At 37.0% G+C, this 13540-nt stretch overlaps 1 pseudogene; it reads right to left on the reverse strand.

The window, feature by feature from the left end:
- Nucleotides 1-11620: 11620 nt before the first annotated feature.
- Nucleotides 11621-12555, reverse strand: LOC130848553 (olfactory receptor 4P4-like; annotated as a pseudogene).
- Between the last annotated feature and the right edge of the window lie 985 nt (nucleotides 12556-13540).

The raw sequence follows: 13540 nt of genomic DNA on the forward strand, positions 1-13540 counted from the left end.
TTCTTTCTCTTAACACTTTATCATGTAACATAAGATGTGTTGACTTTCTATCCTAGTATTTGATTATTATTAATTTCCACCATAGTATTTAAGTTACAGGATATCAAGGACTTTACCTCCCCTTCCTGGGAAGAACTGAGTAAATTTTAATTTGTGCACAGGAGAGCTATCCCATGTTAGGTAGAATTTTGACTTTAGTATTGTCTTTATTTGGAGATTAATTATGATTTAAGAAGACACATATAGGTGCTAAGTTGGCACAAAATAGAATTGTCATGGCTAATTTTTTTAATAACTTTTATTGAGATACAGTTAACATACAATAGACTGCATATATTTAGAGTGTACAATTTGGTACCACAATCTCCCAATTCATTCCCCCCCAACCCTCCCCGCTTTCCCCACTTGGGGCCCATGTTTGTTCTCTATGTCTGTGTCTCTATTTCTGCCTTGCAAACCGGTTGATTTGTACCATTTTTCTATAGTCCGCATATATGTGTTAATATACGACATTTGTTTTTCTTTCTGACTCACTTCACTCTGTATGACAGTGTCTAAGTCCATGCATGTCTCTACAAATGTCCCAGTTTCATTGCTTTTTACAGCTGAGTAATATTCTATTGTAGATATGTACCACTTTTTTTTATCCACTCATCTATTGATGGACATTTAGGTTACTTCCATGTCCTGGCTATTGTAAACAGTGCTACAATGAACATTGGGGTGCATGTGTCTTTTTGAATTATGGTATTCTCTGGGAATATGCCCAGCAGTGGGATTGCTGGGTCACATGGTAGTTCTATTTTTAGTTTTGCGAGGAACGTCCATACTGTTCTCCGTAGTGGCTCTATCAATTTACATTCCCACCAACAGTGAAAGAGGGTTCTCTTTCCTCCACACCCTCTCCAGCATTTACTGTTTGTAGATTTTCTGATGATGCCCATTCTAACCAGTGTGAGGTGATACCTCATTGTAGTTATGATTTGCATTTCTCTAATAATGAGTGATGTTGAGCAGCTTTTCATGTGCCTCTTGGCCATCCATATGTCTTCTTTGGAGAAATGCCTATTTATGTTTTCTGCCCATTTTTTGCTTGGGTTGTTTGTTTATTTGATATTGAGGTGCATGAACTGTTTATATATTTTGGAGATTCATCCTTTGTCTGTTGATTCATTTGCAAATATTTCTCCCATTCTGAGGGTTGTCATTTCATCTTGCTTATAGTTTCCTTTGCTGTGCAGAAGCTTTGAAGTTTCATTAGGTCCCACTTATTTATTATTATTATTTTAATTCCATTGCTCTAGGGGGTGGATCAAAAAAGATCTTGCTGTTATTTACGTTGAAAAGTGTTCTTCCTATGTTTTCCTCTAGGAGTTTTATACTGTCTGACCTTACATTTTGGTCTCTAATCCATTTTGAGTTTAATTTTGTGTATGGTGTTAAAGAGTGCTCTAATTTCATTCTTTTACATGTAGCTGTTCAGTTTTCCCAGCACCACTTATTGAAGAGGCTGCCTTTTCTCCATTGTATATCCTTGCCTCCTTTGTCATAGATTAGTTGACCGTAGTTTATCTCTGGGCTTTCTATCCTGTTCCATTGATCTATGTTTCTGTTTTTGTGCCAGTACTATACTGGCTTGATCACTGTAGGCTTGTCATGGCTAATTTTTTCTGTTGATGAGGCCACAACCTGCACAAATATTTTGTGAAGCATTGTTTAAGTTGTGTCTGTGTGGTTTTTCTGGATGATAGTAACATTTGAACTGTAAACTGAGTAAAGCAGATTTCCCTCTCTACTGTGGGTGATCCTCGCCAAATACATACAATCAGTTGAAGGTCTACAAAAAACAAAAGGCTGACCTCACCTGAGTATGAGAGAATTTTTCTGCCTGAGAGCCTTCACACTGAAACATCAGCTCTTCCTGTCTGACAGCCTGCATGCAGCACATTAGCAGGACAGATTAGTTGTGTGTGGACTCAGCAGAGCCCTATCTGTGGCTTCTGTACATCACTGCACATGGTGCAATTAAAATGATACTCTAAGGTTGAAATTAATAAATTAATAAATTTATTTTTATTCTTCAGTGAATACATTTATTTTTTCACCTGTTTGCCAATCAATGCCAACAGTTTGGCTTATGAGCTGTTTGTAAGGGCTTTCACAGCAAATGGCCTACACAGAGTGTAGTTTTTATTGTTTTGCTGAGCTCATGGGCAGTAAGGAAAATATACAAAATCCTGAAAACTTAACAGAAAAAGAATATGTGTTGAAATCTAACCACTGAGTAACTAGAAAACACAAAAGACCTTGGGTGGTCATCTGGGCAAGTGGAGAAGGATAAATTAACCTGAGACTCACTGATTAAAATGGGGAACTTTGTAGGGACCCAGGGTTGTGCCACTTTTAGAGTGGTCCCTGGTGATGGCAGAAGCAAGGCATTTTGTGTCTGGAAGAAGCCATCCTCAGCAATGATGATGGCTTCGTGGTTTTGTTTCATAGCATTCTCTCCAATGGAGTCTTTCCTGTGAATGTCCATCAGAGTCCCACATCCTTATATTATGCACATCCAGAGACAGTCATCTCACAAACACAGACATACATTCACATGAACATTTTCTTTACCTATCTCTGCGAAAAAAAAATAAATCCAGAAGTCCATGGAAAAATAGTACATTCAACCAAACCAAGTGGACTCTTATATAACTAATTAATCAGAGATAATTTCCTATAGAATGAGCAGAATATTTTCTCCTGGTAACCCAGAAGCTTCCATGGCTCCAGGAGAATAAAAGCTAGCTGTAGAAAAGGGACCAAGTAGTGGAACAACAAAGAGTAATTCCTGACATTAAAGGAATTGTTTTCCCTGAAAGTCTTCCTGGTGATAAAGCAGGGGTAACTCACTGAGGTGTATGTACTGTGTGGGAGAAATGCAGTCATTCTACTGAGAAAAGAGAAGAGCCTGAGCAGAGAGACATGTCTGGGAAATAGGTGTCAAGACACACCTGAAACTAGGTTACAATTTATAAGATGTGAATGTACAGGGTAAGTGAAAGAGTAGCGTCTCCTTAATGAAGGAAATAAATGAGTAAAAAGACATAATATGTGGGGCGGCAAAGTAGAGAGACGTGGAGTACATCCCTCTCCACAGATGCATTGGGAATGCATGGAAGGACGCAGTCATTCCCACAGAGAACCAGCTGAACACCAGCAGACGGCCTCGGACACCAGAAAGGGCTGCGGGGAGCCCGACATAGCCGGTAGGGAGGCATCTATGAGGGCTCAAAGAGGGTGAAGCAGCGGAGCTGTGGCAGACGGGAGGGAGTGAGAAACATACTGAGGGTCCGCAGCGCAGCTCAGCGTTCCCGGACCGAGACATCGATCCGCGGCTGAACAGAGGGTCCAGGAGCGGGAGCGTGGGAACCGGAGAGCTGGTTCAGAGTGAGAAACATTGTTGCCGGTAGGGTGACGGACCGAGAGGTCAGGAGGGAGGAGGTCCGCGGAGAGGAGCGCCGGTCCCTGAGAGCTGCCCGGCCATGATGGCCGCTGGAGGCTGCAGGCTCCCGGGCGAGGGGGAGGAGCCGCGCGCATAGCCTCTCCCTCTCTTTCGGTGCCTCTGCAACAGGTAGTGGAGAGACGCCCTGCGGGCCACCTAAGGCGCTCAGGGATGACAAGCACCCTCAGGCACTCAGGCAGGGCTAGATTAAAACTCCTTGCAACGCCAGCAGCAGGGAGGCTGCCGAGAGAAAAAAAAAACCAGCATCAAAAAGAAAAAACCCCGAGAGAGGCCCAACTCTAAGACTTTCTGTGTACGCCTGAGCCACCAGCGCCCTCTGCAACAGGCACCTCCAAGCCTGACTGAAACAACAGTGTGCCACTGCTCACTCACTCCCAGGAGAAGGAGCCACTATTGTACCCTCTCCCTCCGCACACACCGAGGCTTACAGAGGAACAATAAAGGAACCTCTGCTGGTCACAGAATAACGCAAAAAAAAAAAAAAAAAAAAAAAAAAAAAAACCCAAGGCAAGGAGAAGGACACTTACAGCTGAGACGCTAAGGAAACAGAAACAGTAGTATCAATACCTATTGAACTGTTCCATTCTGGGATCAGTTCTGGATTTTTTTTCTTTTTTTCTTTCTCTCTCTCTTTTTTTTTTTTTTTTTTTTTTTTGATTTATTAAATACGATCTTAGCCCTAAGGGATATACAAGTTTCATACCATAATTTTTTAATGATATTTTTCATTCTTTTTTTTTTTTTTTTGCCTTTTTATATACTTCTATATCTAGCTAAGTTTTTGGTAGTACGGACAAAATATCTTTCATACTTTCTTTTCATCCCTTTGTTTTATACACTTCTATTCCTTTCTTTTTCTTTGCATATTTCCAACCACATTACACTCTTCTGTTCCCCTTTCTTCTAGCCATTTTAAGTGTATTTTCTCTTAACATACTTATAAGCAACACTATCGGTCTGCTCAGACTCCTTGCTCTATTCTCCAGATGATGCACTGCCTTGGTATTAATATTAGGCTTTTGTCTTTATCTTAGTTCTTAGTACAGTTGTCTAATTACATTCTGAGAATCTCCATTCTCTCTGGTGGTACTCCAGCTCATTTCTATATTTGATCCTAGATTACAAAATCTCCCTGGATTGATGTTTGTATGTGTAGGGTGTTATTTGTTGTTTGTTTGCTTTTGCTTTTGTCTCTGATTTGTTCTGTTTCAGTTGTCAGTTTCTGCTGGGTTTCTCTTTGAATATCTGATAGCACACTGGGGTTCTGTCAGGTCTTTCTAGAGACTTATGTCCTAATGGATTCAATAATTGTGTGTCTTATACATGTATGTGTTTCCTAGACTGAATATTCATTTAATCCAATACTTGGACATTAGTCTGAGGCTTGGACAGTCTTCTATAAACACCTCTATCACCAGGACAAGCAACCCCAAAAGCTTGGACAACCATGAGGAAACAAAGAAACCCCATGCAGGCAAAGGAGCAGCAAAAAAAAAAAAAAAAAAACACAAGACCAAATAAATGAGGAGGAAATAGGAAAAATGCCTGAAAAAGAATTTAGAGTAATGATAGTAAAAATGATACAAAATCTCGATAACAAAATAGAGAAAGTACAAGAAACAGTTCATAAGAACTCAGAAAAACAAACAGCAATGGATAACAAAATAACTGAAATTAAAAATACTCTAGATGCTATAACCAGCAGAATGACTGAGGCAGAAGAACGAATAAGTGAGTTGGAAGATAGAATGGGAGAAATAAATGCCACAGAGCAGGAAAAAGAAAAAAAAAATAAAAAGACTAGAAGACAGCCTCAGAGACCTCAGGGATAACCTTAAATGTACCAATATTCGAATTATAGGCATCCCAGAAGAAGAAGAAAACAAGAAAGGGTCTGAGAAAATATTTGAAGAGGTTATAGTGGAAAACTTCCCCAACATGGGAAAGGAAATAATTCACGAAGTCCAAGAAGCACAGAGAGTCCCATACAGAATAAACCCAAGGAGAAATACACCAAGACACATATTAATCAAACTAATGACAATTAAACACAAAGAAAAAATATTAAAAGCAGCAAGAGAAAAGCAACAAACAACATATAAGGGAAAACCCATCAGGATAACAGCTGACCTTTCTACAGAAACTCTGCAGGCCAGAAGGGAATGGCAGGATATCCTGAAAGTCCTGAAAGAGAGAAACCTACAGCCAAGAATACTCTACCCAGCAAGAATCTCATTCAGATTTGAGGGAGAAATCCAAAGCTTTCCAGACAAGCAAAAGTTAAGAGAATTCAGCACCACCAAACCAGCCTTACAACAAGTGCTAAAGGAACTTCTCTAAGTAGGAAACACAAGAAAAGGAAAACACCTACAAATACAAACCCAAAACAATTAAGAAAATGGTAATTGGAACACACATGTCAATAATCACTTTAAATGTCAATGGATTAAATGCTCCAACCAAAAGACACAGACTGGCTGAATGGATACAAAAACAAGACCCTTCTGTATGCTGCCTACAAGAAACCCACTTCAGACCAAGGGATACATATAGACTGAAAGTGAAGGGATGGAAAAAGAGATTCCATGCAAATGGAAGTCAAAAGAAAGCTGGAGTAGCAATACTCATATCAGACACATTAGACTTGAAAGTAAAGACTATTAAAAGAGACAAGGAAGGGCACTACATAATGATCAAGGGATCCATCCAAGAAGAACATATCACAATGGTAAATATCTATGCCCCCAATATAGGAGCACCTCAATACATAAGGCAAATACTAACAGCTATAAAAGGGGACATCGACAGGAACACAATAATAGTGGGAGACTTGAACACCCCACTTACATCAATGGACAGATCATCCAAACAGAAAATAAATAAAGACACACAAGCTTTAAATGACACATTAGACCATCTCGACTTCATTGATATTTATAGGACATTCCATCCAAAAACGACAGACTACACTTTCTTCTCAAGTGCACACAGAACATTTTCCAGGATAGATCACATCTTGGGTCACAAATCAAACCTCAGCAAATTCAAGAAAACTGAAATCATATCAAGCATCTTCTCAGACCACAACACCATGAGACTAGACATCAATTACAGGAAAAAAACTGCAAAAAATACAAACACATGGAGGCTAAACAATTCACTCTTAAACAACCAAGGAATCACTATAGAAATCAAAGAGGAAATCAAAAAATATCTAGAAACAAATGACAACGAAAACACAACAACCCAAAACCTATGGGACGCAGCAAAAGCAGTTCTAAGAGGGAAGTTTATAGCAATACAGTCCTACCTTAAGAAACAAGAAAATGATCGAATAAACAACCTAACCTTACACCTCAAACAACTAGAGAAAGAAGAACAAAGAAACCCCAAAGTGAACAGAAGGAAAGAAATCATAAAGATCAGAGCAGAAATAAATGAAAAAGAAAGGAAAGAAACCATAAGAAAAATAAATGAAACTAAAAGCTGGTTCTTTGAGAAGATTAACAAAATTGATAAACCATTAGCCAGACTCATCAAGAAAAAAAGGGAGAAGATGCAAATCAACAGAATTAGAAATGAAAAAGGAGAAGTCACAACGGACACCTCAGAAATACAAAAGATCATGAGAGACTACTACAAGCAACTATATGCCAATCAATTGGATAACCTGGAAGAAATGGATACATTCTTAGAAAAATACAATCTTCCAAGACTGAACCAGGAAGAAATAGAAACCATGAACAGACCAATCACAAGTACAGAAATTGAGGCAGTGATTAAAAATCTCCCAACACACAAAAGCCCAGGACCAGATGGATTCACAGGCGAATTCTATCAAACATTTCAAGAAGAGTTAACACCTACCCTTCTCAAACTCTTCCAAAATATTGCAGAAGGCGGAGCACTCCCAAGCTCATTCTACGAGGCTACCATCACCCTGATACCAAAACCAGGCAAAGATGTCACAAAAAAAGAAAATTATAGACCAATATCACTGATGAATATAGATGCAAAAATCCTCAACAAAATACTAGCTAACAGACTGCACAGCACATTAAAAAAATCATACACCACGATCAAGTGGGGTTTATCCCTGGGATGCAAGGATTCTTCAATATACGCAAATCAATCAACGTGATACATCATATCAACAAACTGAAGGATAAAAACCATATGATCATTTCAATAGATGCAGAAAAAGCTTTTGACAAAGTTCAACATCTATTTATGATAAAAGCTCTCCAGAAAATGGGCATAGAAGGAAATTACCTCAACATAATAAAAGCCATATATGACAAACCAAAAGCCAACATTGTTCTCAATGGAGAAAAACTGGAAGAATTCCCTCTAAGAACAGGAACAAGACAAGGGTGTGCACTCTCACCACTGTTATTCAACATAGTTTTGGAAGTGTTAGCCACAGCAATCAGAGAAGAAAAAGAAATAAAAGGAATCCAAATTGGAAAAGAAGAAGTAAAATTGTCACTCTTTGCAGATGACATGCTATTATATATAGAAAACCCTAAAGACTCTACCAGAAAACTGCTAGCACTAATTGATGAGTTTAGTCAAGTAGCAGGATACAAAATTAATGCACAGAAATCTCTTGCATTCCTATACACTAACAACGGAAGAGCAGAAAGAGAAATTAAGGAAACTCTCCCATTCACCATTGCAACCAAAAGAATAAAATACCTAGGAATAAACCTGCCTAAGGAGGCAAAAGATCTGTATGCAGAAAACTTTAAGACATTGATGGAAGAAATCAAAGATGACACAAACAGATGGAGGGACATACCATGTTCCTGGATTGGAAGAATCAACATCGTGAAAATGACTGTACTACCCAAAGCAATTTACAGATTCAATGCAATCCCGATCAAATTACCAATGGCATTTTTCACAGAACTAGAGCAAGAAATCTTACGATTTGTATGGAAACGCAAAAGACCCCGAATAGCCAAAGCAATCTTGAGAAGGAAAAATGGAGTTGGTGGAATCAGGCTTCCTGGCTTCAAACTATACTACAAGGCCATAGTGATCAAGACAGTATGGTACTGGCACAAAAATAGAAAGGAAGATCAATGGAATAGAATAGAGAACTCAGAAGTAAGCCCAAACACATATGGGCACCTTATCTTTGACAAAGGAGGCACGAGTATACAATGGAAAAAAGACAGCCTCTTCAATAAGTGGTGCTGGGAAAATTGGACAGCAACATGTAAAAGAATGAAATTAGAACACTTCCTAACACCATACACAAAAATAAACTCCAAATGGATTAAAGGCCTACATGTAAGGCCAGACACTATCAAACTCCTAGAGGAAAACATAGGCAGAACACTCTTTGACATACATCAAAGCAACATCCTTTTTGACCCACCTCCTAGAATCATGGAAATAAAATCAAGAATCAACGAATGGGACCTCATGAAACTTAAAAGCTTTTGCAAAGTGAAAGAAACCATAAACAAGACTAAAAGGCAACCCTCAGAATGGGAAAAAATAATTGCCTATGAAACAACGGACAAAGGATTAACCTCCAAAATATACAAGCAGCTCTTGCAGCTTCATACCAAAAAAGCAAATAACCCAATCCACAAATGGGCAGAAGACCTAAATAGACATTTCTCCAAAGAAGACATACAGATGGCCAACAAACACATGAAAAGATGCTCAACATCACTCATCATCAGAGAAATGCAAGTCAAAGCCACAATGAGGTATCACCTCACACCAATCAGAATGGCCATCATCACAAAGTCTGGAAACCACAAATGTTGGAGAGGGTGTGGAGAAAAGGGAACTCTCCTGCACTGTTGGTGGGACTGTAAGTTGGTACAGCCACTATGGAAAACAATTTGGAGGTTCCTTAAAAAACTACAAATAGAACTACCATATGATCCAGTAATCCCACTCCTGGGCATATACCCAAAGAAAACCATAATGCCAAAAGAAACTTGTACCACAATGTTTATTGCAGCACTATTTACAATAGCCAGCACATGGAAGCAACCTAAATGCCCATCAACAAATGAATGGATACAGAAGATGTGGCATATATATACAATGGAATATTACTCAGCTATAAAAAGGGATGAGATGGAGCTATATGTAATGAGGTGGATAGAACTACAATCTGTCATACATAGTGAAGTAAGTCAGAAAGAGAAGGACAAATATTGTATGCTAACTCACATATACGGAATCTAAAAATGGTACTGATGAACTCAGTGACAAGAACAAGGAAGCAGATACAGAGAATGGACTGGAGAACTCAAGGTATGGGAGGGGGTGGGGGGTGAAGGGGAAAAAAAAAAAGAAAAAAAAAAGGACATAATATGTGGAAGAGGGATAAATAAGAGGAGCACAGCAGATTTGGGGGACAGCGAAAACAGTCTGTACATACCATAATTGTGGATACATGTTATTATACATTTGTCTGAACCCATAGAATGCACAACACCAAGAATGAACCATAATGTAACTGTGGCTTTGGGGGGATTATGATGTGGCAACATACCTTCATTTGTAATAAATGAACCAATAAATGTGCCACTTGAGAGCTGGATGTTGATAATGAGGATTCTGTTTTGGGGGGAGCAAGCAGTATATGGGAAATCTCTTTAAGTTCCCCTTCTTTTGGTTGTTAAAATATACATTTAAATCTTGTGATATTTTTGGTTATTTTTTATAGTAATGGCTGTGATAGCAATGTGTCTAATTCCTCTTGGATAAAACAACCACACTTAATTCTGTCACCCTCACTATTGTTTTCTACTCTTTAACTTTCTTTGTACAGTGCCTCCAGAATAACCATAATTCTTGTATTTAAAAATTCTAAAACTCTTTCAGTATTTTAACTATCTTTTCATAAATCCCATTGCCCAGTTCCTTCTCTATTATGATATTTTCAATGTATATTTAGTGCTCTTAATTTTAAAAACTATTAAGTATGCACAAAAGATCTTTTTATAAAAGTTGAGAAGTTTTAATGGCTTTCCCCTCCTTTATTTACTAGAAATTCTTTCTTGGAGTTTCTTCTTAGTTGTAAGAAGATTTCCTTTAAGTATTGTACCATAATGTATTTGCTAATTAATTGACTTTTTTTTTTAGAGTGGTTTTAGGTTCATGGTAAATTGAGAAAAAATTACAGAGATCCCATATACCCTTTGCCCCCACACCAGGAAATCTTCCCCATCAGAGTGATACATTTATTAAAATCAAAGGAACTTACATTACTGCATTGTTATCATCCTAAATCCATAGTTTACATTAAGGGTCACTCCAGGTACTGTACAGTTAATGGGTTTTGACATATACAATGATGATATTTAAAATTGTAAGAACATACAGAAGAGAGTCACTGCCATAAAAATCCTCAGTGCTCCACCTATTCATCCCTCACCCATCCCTAATCCTTTACATTCATTGATATTTTTGTTCTCTCCATAGTTTTGCCTTTTTCAGAATGTCATATAGTTGAAATTATAAAGCAGGTGGCACCCTCAGTTTGGTTTCTTTCACCTTAAATATGCATTTAAGTTTCCTGTATATCTTTTCATAGCTTAATAGCTCACTTATTTTTAGCTTTGAATGATTTTCTACTGTCTGGATGGACCACAGTTTATCCATTTACCTATTGAAGAACAACTTGGTTAATTCCAAGGTTTAGTAATCATAAATAAAGCTGCTATAAACATCTACATGCAACCAAACTGCTTTTTTTCCTTTTGTGTGCATTTTTTTAAATCTGTTTTTAGGTCATATTTTATTTGTCTTTTCCTATTTTTTCCCTTCATTGTAACAGGAAAAGTATTTGATTCTGGATACAATGATTAGTCATTTATTCACCAATTTAGGTAGATAAGGGTAAGTCAACACAAATTTTATTACATAGTTCCTTAAGTAATACTGGAAATGTTATTAAACTCAGGTCAATAGGTGGAATGCCAGTCAATTTGTTTTCAGCAATCTGAATTACTGATTCTTGCTTTATATTCACAGGTTGTTATTGTTATTTTCCACAGGGCACCAGGTTAGTTGCATCCCAGGAACCACCTTAAAATATTTGCTACTCTAAATATCTCTTGGTTGTCCAAATTATTTCTTAATTGTGTGCTTCCTTGGAAAGTGCTTGATACTAATTTTTTTCAAAGTATTTATCATCTCTGTATTTCTCAGAGTATAAATTAGGGGATTTAACATAGGAGCAATGATGGTATAAAACAGTGCAAATATCTTCTGCTCAGGGAAAGTAGTAGGAGGTCTAAGGTAGATAAAGATAACAGGTACAAAAAATAAGATAGCCACAGTGATATGAGACCCACAGGTAGAGAGGGCTTTGTGTCTTCCCTCAGCTGAGTGAGTTTTTAAGGTGAATGATATAATGCCATAAGAAACAAATAAGACAGCAAAGGTAACTAAGGCAATCATACCTGAAAAGGCAATCACAAGGGCACCAGTGATGTAGGTATCAGTGCAATCAATTTTCAGCAGAGGGAAAGTATCTCAGAAGTAGTGATCAATTTGATTAGGACCACAGAATGGTAATCCAATTTCCATGAAGAACAGAAGAAAGGAATGGACAGCTCCACCAGCTCAAGCAGCTAAGAGTAGGAGATTACATCTTGTTCTGTTCATGATAATCACATAGTGGAGAGGCTTGCAGATGGCAACATAGCAATCAAAAGCCATGGCAGTAAGAATAAGATCTCAGTACCTCCAAAGAAGTGCATGATAAGGACCTGTACCATGCAATTACTATAGGAAATGGTTTTTCTCTCTGCTAGCAGATCTCCAATTAATCTGGGTGCAATGCTGGAGGTATAGCAGATGTCTATGAAGGATAAGTGGCTGAGGAAATAGTACATTGGCTTGTGAAAAAGAGGACTGTATTGAATGGAGAAGAGGATCAGAAGGTTTCCTACCAACAGGACAAGATAACACAAGAAGAACACAAAACAAAATATTTGTATGTTCTGGTCATACAAAAGTCCTAGAAGAATGAATTCTGAGATGTTTCTTTGGCTTTCCATTTGAGTTCAGTGTAGGTTATACACAAATGATTTATGTTTCTGAAAAAAAGAAAACATAAATTTGGGTGGAAAATTAATAGTATGAACATAGTAATATAAAATTTACCAAAAACAGATTGACATGAATAAAATCTTAATATTAATTATTTTTGATTTAAGTAAATATTTTTCTTTTATTAAATATCTCCTTTTATAAATCTATTGCAAAACAATTAGCAATGGAAATAATTACATAATTTACTCAATATTACTTGTAATGTATTGATATTTAAATATTATTTTGAAAATAAAATATTTGATTTCCCTTAAAGTTTTTTACAAAACAAAGAATGCTAATTGACACAAGGCAAAAAAATATTATTTTGCATATTTTTAAATTCTTATGGCTATATACATGAAGTCAACTTTCTTTTTTTAAAATTATCTGACCAAATTCCCTGAATTATCTGGGATGAATCCAAGAGAAACAAAAATTTGTTTGAAAACCCTGCTTGCAATGCTGAACTTTAATTTGGGTAGAACATATTCTGCTTGAAGTCAAATGCTGGCAATGGGTCATAGTAAACCAATGTAATTGTTGTTGCATTAAAATGCAAAGAATAGTTGAGAAATATACATTAAGACAGAATGTTAGCTAATAACTTAAATTGTAAAAGATAATCTACACATTAACTTATTTCTCATATTTACATTTCATGTATTAAAACAATTGAAAAATACATAGTGATATTTAAGTTTCTTTTGGCAATCATTAAAGAATATATTAAAAAAGAATATATAAGATTGTGAATTTGCTCAAGGATGTATGACTTTTGCTAGAAATTTCAGGTAAAAAACTAATGTCAATAACAGAGATGACATGACAACTTTTGGTCAGTTATCCCTCAGTGGCACTTGTTGCAACAATGTATAAATGAAAATTTCATGGATTTTCATCTTTTGTGTCTAATGTGTAACCATAAGACATTATCAAATCAGTGGAAAA

Source organism: Hippopotamus amphibius, chromosome 3, assembly GCF_030028045.1.
Source record: "Hippopotamus amphibius kiboko isolate mHipAmp2 chromosome 3, mHipAmp2.hap2, whole genome shotgun sequence".
Lineage (NCBI taxonomy): Eukaryota > Metazoa > Chordata > Mammalia > Artiodactyla > Hippopotamidae > Hippopotamus > Hippopotamus amphibius.